We start from the raw sequence: 11,741 nt of genomic DNA on the forward strand, positions 1-11,741 counted from the left end.
GAATGTAAGACTTTGTCCGGCACTTAAAGTGGGGGGGAGCAAAAGCCAAAATCTCCTCCCCACACCCCCAAGAAATGGTAAAGTCATCAGCAGTTAGGGAAAAAAAATTCCTTAAGAAGAAAAACAGAAAGAGGAAAGTGCTGAGCTTGAGTTCTCTCCTTCTCCAAATTTCCCCAAGTGCCCCCCTCCAACACCAAAGAAGGAGGGAAAAGGCCCCCACCCTCAGAGCTCCTCAGGCGCCCCATCTGGACTCCATGGTATGGGACAAAGGAGGAGAACACACCTGGAAGAGGTAGCCCAGGTGTTGTGCACCTGGTGGGGGGCATGCACCCCTGCCCTGCACATCGGGGTCACCCTTTCCAGCTGCTGCAGCCCCCAGTTGAGGTTCTGTTGCTCTTCCCCCAACTCCAATTCTCCAGAACGCTTCTCTGCTCCCACCTCTAGCCCTAGACTGATGATAAAGAGGGGGTTCCTAGGAGAGGGTCTGAGGAGAGAGAAGGGCGGGGTCTAAGAGTGGGGGTGCAGTGAAGACCCCAGGATGAAGCTCTCCATGAGTCTCTATCATGGAGCCCTGCACAGTTCCTGTTGAGGGAGCCTGGAGCAGAGTCTGGGGATAGACCCCGGGTGTGTGCAGGCCCTTCTTCTTCCCTCGCTTTAGCATTGCACAGTCGGAGCCCTTTGCTAGGTTCCTCAGCTTCCAGGTACAGCTCTGCTCTTCTATGCCTTAGCCCAAACCCAAGTCCTCCAGCCTCCTAGGATTTCCCTCTCTCCCTTCCTCCCTCCTTCCTTCCTTTCCAGGGTTAGGGGGAAGATGATGAAGTAGGTTTTGTCCATGCTGAGTGCTTGAAGCCTGTGAGACATCCAATTAGAAATACGGAGGAAACCCTTGGGCACCTGGGTCAGGAGTTCAGAGGAGAGACAAATGTGGGTCCCAGGATGATGGTAACTGAAGCTGGGGTTGTGGATGGTGTTGTCTCAGAGAAAGCATGGAGGGAGGGAGTGTGGAGGGGCTGGCACTGAGCCTCGGGGACCCTCAGGGTGTAAGGGCTGGGTGGAGGAGGAGGAGATAGGGCAAGAGTGGCCAGAGAAGGAGGGCTGGGTGAGAGGGATTGGGGGGTCATGAGTGCAGAGGAAAGAGATGGTACTAGAAGGAAGGAGAGTTATATGCTGCAGAGAGAACTAGTATGGTAAGGAGTAAAATGTTCCCTGGACTTAGCAGAATGGTGGTGACTGATCCCCGCAGCGTGAGCTGCTGTGGTGGAGAGATGGACAAGGAAGCCGGACTGGAGTGGGCTAAGGAGTGTGTGGGAGGCCAGGAAGCAAGGTCAGAGGGCAGCGACTGGGAGGAGGAGTCTGGCTGTGGCAGGAGTCTAGAGAGGCATCTGTCCCCTGCTCTTTCTCTTTCTTCCCAGCCCGGATCCTGCGTTCCTTTCAGGCCCCTGCATCCCTCCTCTGTCTTCCAAGTTTCTTCGCTGCTTTCTCCATCCCCCTCTGTCTCCAGAGCTCCTTTTCTGGATCTCATTTGCCTCTTTCGCTCTCCTTCCCCCTTTCCTTTTCTTTCCAGGTGACCCGAGCCCTCAAATGTCCACAGCCAGGCCCAGCCTCCCCTCATTCTCCCCTAGAACAAGCCCTCATTCCAGGCTCTTGAAGATGAACCTTGTTTTCTAGTCCTGGACGGATCCCACCCCATTCTCTGCCCGCTGCCTCCACCACCCCCACCCCAGTCCTAGGAGGAGAACTTGGGAGCTGGAGAGAGAAGGGCTGGGGGTATGGCCCCAGGTGACACGAGGTCTGTCATGGCCCCAGCTCCCAGGCCCTCTCCAGCCACCCCGCCAGGTCCCAGCCAGGCCCCAGCTGAGAATAATGCACTGGACGGGGGATGTTGTTGAGTTAGGGGACCCCAGTTCTCACTGCTGCTCTCTGGTAGTCAGAAGTGAGGGGTCAGCCCCATCTTTCCTGCTGGAGTGAGCTCCCAGCTGGGTAGCTGGCAGCTTTTCTGTCATATCCCTCCCTGCTCCTGATGTCTGGAGGCAGTGTAGTTCTTCTTAAAAGTTGGCTTGGCAGGGCGCGGTGGCTCACACCTGTAATCCCAACATTTTGGGAGGCTGAGGCAGTCGGATCACCTGAGGTCGAGAGTTTGAGACCCTAGCCTAGCCAACATGGTGAAACTCCATCTCTACTAAAAATACAAAAATTAGCCCGGCATGGTGGCATGGGCCTGTAGTACCAGCTACTTGGGAGGCTGAGGCAGGAGAATCACTTGAACCCAGGAGGCGGGGGTTGCAGTGAACCGAGATCACACCATTGCACTCCACCCTGGGCAAAAAAGCGAAACTCTCTCTCAAAAAAAAAAAAAAAAAAAGAAAGAAAGAAAGAAAAAAGAAAAAAAAGAGAAAGTTGGCCCCATGAATTGATTGAATATTTACACCTTTCTGGGTTGGTTCAATTCTGTGCCTATTTTATCCCATTTGCTTTTCTCCATTCCTTTCTTCCTTTCTTTTTTCTATTCATTTACCTTTTCTCTCCCCCACCCCCAACCTCTCTCCCTTCAAATTTTTCTCTTCATGCGTTTTTCTTCCTTTTCTTAGTTTTTTTTTCCTTTCCTTTTCTTTCCTCGGTCTCTGACCCGTTGTCCCACCTCTCCACCCACATACTTTTTTCCCCCTCCCTCTTTTCCTCTCTTATTCTCTTCCGGTATCTCCTCTTCCCCAGTCCCCGGTTCTCTGGTGCCCATCCTGGGGTATGGCGCTCTGCCGGGTCTCCTCATGCTGTAGGCGGGCGTGCAGCCTTCGTGAGCTGCTCCAGGGAAGAAAGGGCAGCAGCCATAGGGGGCGTGGCCAGGGGGGCGGGTGGTGCAGGGCTTGCATCACAGCCAGATGTCTGGTTGCCGTGTTGTGTTTGGGAGATAAACGCCAGGGTTCCTTTGAATCCTGAATTTAAATAAAAGAAGGGGGGTGCTGAGGAGAAGCCTCTGTTGGGCAGAGGTACCTTCCAGATCTTGATCTCCTTCCTTGATACCCACCCCCCACAACCCCCACCCCAGGTAAGTTTTGGCCACCGATGTCTTCTGTCTTCTGCTTCTGCCCCAGCCACGAGTTCTTCCTCCTGGCAAACTTGAGATTCTGGAGTTTCAGGGCGGGGTGTTGGGCAGGGGTCCTGGCAGGGGCCCCTTTGGACAGTCTGGCTTGGACACAGAAAGGATCCTGTATGGATAACATGACCTTGCCTTCTTCCCAAAAGCCACCCCCACCCCATTTTGCTAAGGAGCTACATTCATTTGCTGATAAATTCATGCAACAATAGTCACGTGCCAGGCACTTTGCTGGGTACTGGGCATTCAATGGTGAGCAGCACAGACCCTGTGTCTGCCTGATGGAGTTTGTGTCTGGTAAAGACACGGACAGCAATGAAATCACATGAATAAACGTGGAGGTGCAACCATTAAGGTTACTAAGAAGAAGAATGCAGAGCTTTGAATGGGCAGACATGGCAGAGGGTCTGCTCTAGTCCTGGAGCCCTAGGAAGGCTTCCCTGGGTATGCTGATGGGAAAAGGATAGGAGGCAGGGTGGATAGTGATGGGACCACATATGCAAAGGCAGGAGGGGGCATGGCGAGTGCTGGATGCCCAAGGAATTCAGGGAAGGCCAGTGTGGCTGGAGCACCACAGGCAAAGACTGGGCAGGCCAGAGAAGCCCCATCACAGGTGTAGTTTGCCTCCTTTCAGCTATGGGCCCCAGCAGAGGGCCTGACGCAGGGGAGGGTCACAATCAGGTCTGCATTTGTAAAAGAAAGCCATGGGCACTCCACGGAGTAGGTACCTGCGGGAGGAGGGCTGTGGTCAAAGGTGGAGGAGCAGCTGAGAGGCTGCTATACTTGCCCAGGTGAGGGGCTTGGATCTGGTAGGTGGGAATGGAGACAGAGAGAAGAGGATGGGCTTGAGAGCCCTTTGGGAAGCAAAATTTACAGGTGCTGGGGTTGGATTGGATGTGGGGTGGGGGTGGTGAGGAACAGGGATGATCCCGGGCTTCTGGCTGGGCAAGGACCCTGCTTGGGGGACAATATGCTGAGTTTGGTGCCTGTTGCCGGCCCTGTAGTTGATCCTTTTCACTGAGTGGTTACTTCAGGCCTTCTGGGGCCAGCCGTGTGCTGGGGAGAGCTCTGGGGACAATAGCTCCTATTCTGGAAGAGTGGGGAGCCAGGAAGAGGAATAAAACACACACAAAAATGCCCCTCCCTTGAGGCAGCACTGGCTGTGTGATTTTGAGTAAATGCTCCATCTCGGAACTTCATTTCCCCAGTCTGTGAACTGGGGTAGTAGTGAGACCATCTTGCTGGTCTATGTCTTGCTCAGTAAATGGAAGCCTCTGGACACAAAGGATGATGAGAGTGCCAATGAGAGATAAGGAAGGCTTCACTGAGGAGGCAGCTTTCCAGCCAGGCTTGGGAGGGTGGGTGACAGGGTTCAAATGCAGGGTTTAAGTGGGAGGAAAGGCACCGCCCAGCCTGGGAAGCTTGACATAGATTGAGTGAGAGACAGACAGACAGAAAGAGAGATAAGGCCATGGGCAGAGGAAGATAAGGCTGGAAAAGTAGGCTGGGGCCAACTTCTGGAGGCCTGGGATTCTGGGGGAAGGAGTTATACTCAGTGGTGGCCATAGAGAGTTGGTGACTGCCTTTGAGAGAATGGTTGTGATCCTTTTGCCGAGAACTCACCCAGAGGACTTAAACCTTGGTGACAGCAGAAGGACTCAAGTTAGAAGGCCAGGGCCCTTAAAGGGAGGGGAAGATTCGAGGAAAGTATAGGTGAGTTGGGAGGAATTCATGGATATGGAGATGAACAAACAAATGGGGCCGGGAGCAGGTAAAGAGGTAGACCAGATAACCCCTCCAGAGTTGCGGTTTGACCTCTGCTGGATCTCGGAGCTTTAGAGTCTCTAGGTGGAAATATCACAGAATAAGAGACGTTCTGCTAGAAGGAAATTTCGAGTTTATTCCTTTCTTCGCTCCTTGTACAGATTAGAAAACTGAGGCCCAGAGAAGGAAAGTAGCTGCCAGAGGTCACACAGCTAGGATTGAGGGATCAGAGGTAAGAACCCTGTGACACTTCAAGAGCCCAGGCAGTTAGGGCTGGGGAGCTCGCAGGGCCAGGGAGGTCACTGAGGATGGCGGCGACAGCATGACACGGGGATCCCACATAATCCCAGTTGGTCCTGGGAGGACAGCCCAGGAGAGCGGCTCCCCAACTCTCAGCTGAGCCATGTGGCCAGAGGGGGAAGGGAACCTGGTGGGCAGGGAGGAACTGCCACATGGAAAAGCCTTGATGGGAACCATCTGGCCTGGGCGGGCGGAATGTGGGCTGCAGGGAGGGGAGGAGCAGGAGACGGGAAGGAGGCCATGGTGGGCGGGTGGATGGCGGGTTTGGGCTGGGAGTGGCCTGACCCAGAGGCCCCTACCTTCCAGACTGCTGCAGCCCAGATGCCTTCGCAGCCATGGCCTGGCCCATCCAACCCGCTGACCTCATTCCCAGCTCCCCTCTCTCGCAAGCTCCCCCCTTGCCTGCCACGTAGACTGGAGGCTTAGCTGCATCTTCGCTGGAGGGAGGAAGAGCAGAACACAGAGGCCCTGAGCCCAGAGCTCTGCTGGGTCAGACTGGCCTGGGGAGAGCAGCTGTGTTCCTCCAGCGCCCCCCATGACCAGGCTGGGCCTCAGTTTGCCCTCCTCAAACCTCCTCAAACCTGAGGCCCAGAAGGTGGAGGGGACAGAGGTCATGGGAGAAGCATGACAATGAAGTGGGTTGGAGTGGGTGAGAATCAGGTGGGGGCTCTCAGGTCATTGTAGCCATCCCCCTGCCTCCTCAGGGCAGGAGGGTGCTAGGATCAGACCCAGAAAGGGACAGGGGCAGGACATTCCTCCTCTTTTCAAGCATTCACAAGAAGCAGAGTTCCATGGTGGTCTAGGAGGGGGTCCTTTGTAAGATCTAGTCTTCCTCCTTCTGCTGTGTGAGGACCACCGTATGTGGCTAGGACGAGGTGGGCGGTACACTGTCTTCCGTCTCTCAGCTGCTCTCAGGGACCTTCGCTTCAATCCTGTCTCCAGGCTCTGCCTCTGACCCCTGCCTCCCCCTCGCTTTGCCTCCCTGCCCCCCAGGGTCCTGGGTCTCCAGCTGCCCCAGTTGAACAGGGGGCTGTCCCTGCGGCTCTCAAGGCGTTCCGGGGCTGTGAGTCATCGGGAATGTCTGTTCTGACTGCGGCTTCCCTCTCCTGACGTGGACCCTCTTACTCCTCCTCCCCCACACTCAGGGAGAGGGTGCCCCTCCCAGGCAGGGGGCTCTGAAGTGGGGGAGGAAGCCACAGGCAGGCCTGGGATGAGGTCTTGCTCCCCGATTGCCATCGGAAGGAGGCTTCGAAGACTTGCACGCCCCTCACCCAGATTCTACCTTCCCAAGGTAGATAGAATTCCCTGACTTTCTCCCATTTCCCAGGTGGGGACACTGAGGAGAGGCGGGGAGGGGAGGGCCTGAACTTGGGTGGGCCCAGGTTCACCCACTCCCTTTTAGGGCTCAGCTTTGTCAGACTGGGAACCTGCCCAAGTGTCCTTCTGAAGGGCCCTCCCCGCATTCGAGGCTGGATCTGGCAGAAAAGCTGGAGAGGCTCTGCTGCCCGCTCCAGGGATGACACGTCTCTGCTGGGTGGGGAGTCCACGTCCGCAGAAAAGGGGGAGGCCACGTGTCTGGACCCTTCCCGCAGAGCCCCTGTGCCCTGCAAGGCTGCCTGCCACCCCCCTCCTTCTCTCCCTCCTCTCCCCAGCAGCCCTGGCCTGCCCCCTCCCTCTGATCTCAAGAAATAGCTGGGGGGTCGGGGGAGGGGACACTGAAGGGAAGACCAAGCTAGGAAAAGCTCCTCTCCACCCCCTCCCAGCATGTCTGGGCATTTCACTCCCCACCAATGAGCCTCAGTTTCCTCAACTGGAAAATAAGGGGGATGAACAGAAAAAGTCTCTACCCATGGGTGAGTCTATGATCCTGTCTCTGCACGGTCAGATAGACTCAGGCACTCATACCCACTCAAACCCACCTGTGCTCTCACACACGTTCATTCATTCACACATTCACCGATGCACACTTACACACACATCTACACGCACATGTGGCCCTCTGCCTATTTTGGGTACAGCAGATCCCCACAATTTCTGTTTCCCTCTTTCTGACAGCCCACCATTTCTTCTCTCATTCCAATCATACCTCCCCCAGCCCCCACCCCACCCCCTTTAGCCACCCTCTTTACATTTTTCTACTCCTGGTTCTCCTCCTCTTGAGGTCACTGGCAGGGCAGTGAGATTTGAACTTCAGAGTATCAGACCTCTGACCTTGCCAAAGACCACTCTGACTATCCCCTAAGGCTCTTTCTGAGTTTTGGGTGGGAGGGAGTCTGAGTGAGGAGAGAGAATAGAGCTGAGAAAGGCTAGTTCTTTCCTACCCAGCTGGGGACCTGCAAAAGGGTGCCCTTCACTTGTCTTTCCTGAACATTATGAACATTCGCTTTCCAACAAAATCTGTCCCACTGACATCCGGAGGCCTCCTCTGAAGTGTGATCATTTTAGCAGCTTGCCCTGGCTGTTGCCCCAGGTTGCACCCTTCTAGGAACTTCCGCCTGAGGGAGACTGGTCAGAGCTCAGGAGGGACTGTTCCAGGGGATGAGATATCTGCTGGCCAGGAAAGGCATGGGAACTGGGCAGCGGAGCACACCCTCCAGACCTGGCCCAACTTCAGAATAACAACAAATGATTGTGCCAGGCTCTGCCGTAAGCACTTTACACCTTTGTACTCCTCCAAAAGCCCTCTGAGATGGGTGCTCCAATTGTCTCCAATTTCAAAGGAGGAAAGAGAGGCACAGAGAAGTCAAGTCAGTTGCCTGAAGTCACAAAGCTAGCAAGTGGCTGAGCTGGAATTCAAACCCAGGCAGCCTGGCTTATCTGTTACTCCCAGCTGGTCCAAGGGACCCGGGATGGTCCAAGGGATGCCCTCCCCCTTCATCTAAAGAAGTGGCTATTTGCATAAACAGGCTTCCATCTGTGTGCATGCATGGAAAGGATCACAGGATGACGTGGCTGGAAACTGACCACAGGCACCACCAGTAGTTGGAAAGATCAGAACAGAGCTGCCTCCCTCCCTTTTGCTGGAGAACTATTGTGAGCTGACCACAACACTCACGACATCTCCTTTAATCCTCACAACAGCTCTGGGACGTCAGCCTTAATATCTCTATTTTATAGCTGTAGAGTCAGAAGGGCCGAGGCGTTGTGCAAGATCCCCTTTCTCAAGCTCAGAAAGAACCCAGGTGTCCTGACAGCCAGATCAGGCTTCTCTCATTGATCCACACGTCCCCTATTTCCAAATCTACATGGCTTCTAGACACACACAGCCACATACAACAGACCACACAGAACGTTGGAAAGAATTACAGCTCTTGGCCAGGCGTGGTGGCTCACGCCTGTAATCCCTGCACTTTGGGAGGTCGAGGTGGGTGTATCACCTGAGGTCAGGAGTTCAAGACCAGCCTGACCAACATGATGAAACCCCGTCTCTACTAAAAATACAAAAAAATTAGCTGGGCGTGATGGCAGATACCTGTAATCCCAGCTACCCAGGAGGCTGCGGCAGAAGAATCGCTTGAAACCAGGAGGCAGAGGTTGCAGTGAGCTGAGATCGTACCACTGCACTCCAATCTGGGCAACAAGAGCAAAACTCCATCTAAAAAAAAAAAAAAATTACAGCTCTCGGTAGTGTTTGAAGAAGCACTTTGCACCTCCTCATTGACAATGCCCCAGGAAGGGCTTATGCTCATTCTGTTGTGAGGGGAAGCCCCTTGCTGGGGCTCCCCCCCTGGCTGGGAAGTGGTAAAGCTGTGACTAGATCCCATGTCTGCCTGGCCTGGCCACAAAGCTAGTGCTCCTCCCACTCTCCAATATCACCTGCCACCCTCACTGTCACCAGCCCAGAAGCACCCCCTGCACACACCATATCCCCAGTGAGCACAAATGCATGTCACAGACAGGAAAATCACACTCATGTAGTACCTGCACGACACAGGCTAAGGGCTTTTTGGTGTTTCCCGTGTGCCAGGCCCTGTTGTAAGTTCCGTGTAGGCATGAGCTAGATGCAAGGCCACAACAATCCTAGGATGTAGGTTCCTTTCAATATTCTTATCCTCATTTTACAAATGAGGAAACTGAGGCTCAGAGAGGTTAAGTAATTTGCCCAAGGTCACACAGCTAGGAAGTTGCAGAGCTGAGATTTGAACGCAGGCTTTAACCACTGTGCTATGGCCCATTCTCTAATATTGATTGCATGCTACTCATTCAGTCAGTCATCAACTATTACTGACTGCTGTGTTGTGCCCAACTCTGCACAGGCCCCCGGGACGGCTCTTCCCTGCCCCCTCCTCCTGACCCAGCCTGGTGTGTACCACATGGTAGATGGGGGCTGTACCTGCTCTCACTCTCCTTCTTTTCCAGAGTTCCTCCTCCCCCACAAGCTGGCACGTGTGGATATTGGCTCTGTTTGCCTTTGACCCCTAGTGAAAGAAAATACTGAGGTAACGCCTGACTGGGGAGCATGGACACAGGGAGATGCAAATGGGGTGCCAGCTGGGGCCAGGGTAGGGGTGGAGGATAGGGTAGGGGGTGAGGGGAGGTCTGGGAGCAGGAATCTCTCTTCGCTTCTGCCTGCATTTTAATCATGTACCAATATCTATTCTTTTTCCTTTTTTTTTTTTTTTTTAGACGGAGTCTCGCTCTGTCGCCCAGGTTGGAGTGAAGTGGCTAGATCTCAGCTCACTGCAACCTCTGCCTCCCAGGTTTAAGCAATTCACCTGTCTCAGCCTCCAGAGTAGCTGGGACTACAGGCGCATGCCACCATGCCCTACTAATTTTTTGTATTTTTAGGAGAGACGGGCCTTCACCATGTTGGTCAAGCTGGTCTCGAACTCCTGACCTCAGGTGACCCACCGGCTTCACCCTCCCAAAGTGCTGGGATTACAGGCATGAGCCACCGCGCCCAGCCTCATATCTATCTTTATCACTCCATTTCAGATCTTCTTCCATATATGGCTCTGTGTGTCTCCTGTCCTTCCCTGTCTCCTCACTGCTTTTCAGCTGGTAGACCCCTGTGGGGACAACAGATCAGAGCTTGGTCACCAATATGGACATCTAGGTCTGAGCAGGGCCCACTCCCCGGGGGCGCATCAGCTCCATCCCAGCACCCTTTACACTGGCCTTCTCTTCACAAAGGACCACAGGTCATCCTCAAGCCTTCCCCAGGCTATCCTTGTCCCTGAATACTAATGTCTAAAGGTCAGCCCAGCTACCACCAGTGTGCATGTGATGTGTCCCATCTCCCCTTCGGATTGGAGGAAGAAGCTGTGTCCCTCCCATCAGACAGACGGTCTCCTTAAAGGTAGGCATTGCGTCCACTCGTTCAGACAGAGAGCTCTCTGAAGTCAGGGAGTGGGTCTCCCATACCAGATTGGGGTTCTTTGAGGGTATAACGTAGGTTTTCCCATCAGACTAGGAGCAGGCCTGTGTCACCTCCTTCCTCTAGATTCTCCTGGTCTCCAGCTCGGGCTCTGCTGGAAAGAAGAGGAAGTATGTAGCAAGGGTGAAGGTATGATGCCCTCCCCACCATCCATCTCTCCCTCCAAACCTGTTCAAACTGGAACTTTAACATTCACCCCCAATCCAGTAAGCTCAACTCCCTTGAGTCCCTCTTCAGTCCTGTCCTCTCTTTCCCAGATGGGTTCTTACTTCCCTGAGGCAACCAGAGATAAGAAAAGACCGGAATATGAATATCCAGCATTCCACAAAGAATCCTACAGGCAGGGATATTGCCCAATCACCAGTGCCTCGCATCCCAGTTCTATCCAAGATCCAAGCTTGATATCCTCCTGAAAGACTTCCTGAATCAGGTCACCAACATGGACATCTGAACTTCCGGAATCAGGTCACCGTCTTTCTTCTCATCTCTGGATGTATTTGGAGCTCATTTGTCTGACGGTTTTTGAATGCTATCTTTTAAAAATAAACTTTTACAATTTGGGTTTAATAATTCTAGATTTATAGAAAAGTTGAAAAGAAAGTACAGAAAGTTCCCATATATCCCTTATCCAGTTCCCTTAATGTTAACCTCCTACATCATCATGGAACATTTGCCAAAATGAAGATGTCAACACTGGTGCTTTGCTGTGAACTAAACTCCAGACTTTATTCGGATTTCATGAATTTTTCTCCTAAGGTCCCTTTTCCTTTCCGGCATTCCATCCAGGATATCACATTGCATTTGGTGTTTGTGTCTCCTTGGTCTCCTCTGGTTCTTGAGAGTTTCTCAGTCTCTCCTTGTTTTTCATGACTGAAGTTTCAAGGAGTACTGGTCAGGTATTCCATAGAATGTCCTACTGTTAGCTTTCAGCAGTAAAAGCCTTTCCACAAACAAAACCTTCTGCAGAGTCCTAATCTGTGAACAGACAAGAATGGAGTTGCCATGGTCACAGCAGTGATGAGAAATGATCCCCTGAATATGAATCTCCATGAAACCCCCCGAGAATTATAAGAAACCCCCAGGATACCATGGAACCAAGTTTGAAAACCATTAATTTAGGCCAAGCTCGGTTCAGTACTTGGTTTTGAGCTATAAAAACCTAGACAGGGAATTATAAACTAGATCTTAGATCTTACATACTTCTGGTGA

The 11,741-nt window shown here is 53.1% G+C and overlaps 1 long non-coding RNA gene across 2 annotated transcripts; it reads left to right on the forward strand.

Annotated features, from left to right (window-relative positions):
• The first annotated feature begins 2,861 nt into the window (after positions 1 to 2,861).
• LOC104002928 (uncharacterized) lies at positions 2,862 to 11,462 on the forward strand. Of its 2 annotated transcripts, XR_001710969.4 has the most exons (7): positions 2,862 to 3,043; positions 5,017 to 5,087; positions 6,149 to 6,446; positions 9,515 to 9,594; positions 10,289 to 10,454; positions 10,599 to 10,661; positions 10,790 to 11,462. It is a non-coding gene; the product is annotated as an uncharacterized LOC104002928 (long non-coding RNA). The 2 variants fall into 2 exon arrangements; XR_008540486.2 differs by lacking the exon at positions 6,149 to 6,446 and having other exon boundaries at positions 2,870 to 3,043; positions 10,790 to 11,461.
• Positions 11,463 to 11,741: the final 279 nt, after the last annotated feature.

This window comes from Pan troglodytes, chromosome 19, assembly GCF_028858775.2.
Source record: "Pan troglodytes isolate AG18354 chromosome 19, NHGRI_mPanTro3-v2.0_pri, whole genome shotgun sequence".
Classification (NCBI taxonomy): domain Eukaryota; kingdom Metazoa; phylum Chordata; class Mammalia; order Primates; family Hominidae; genus Pan; species Pan troglodytes.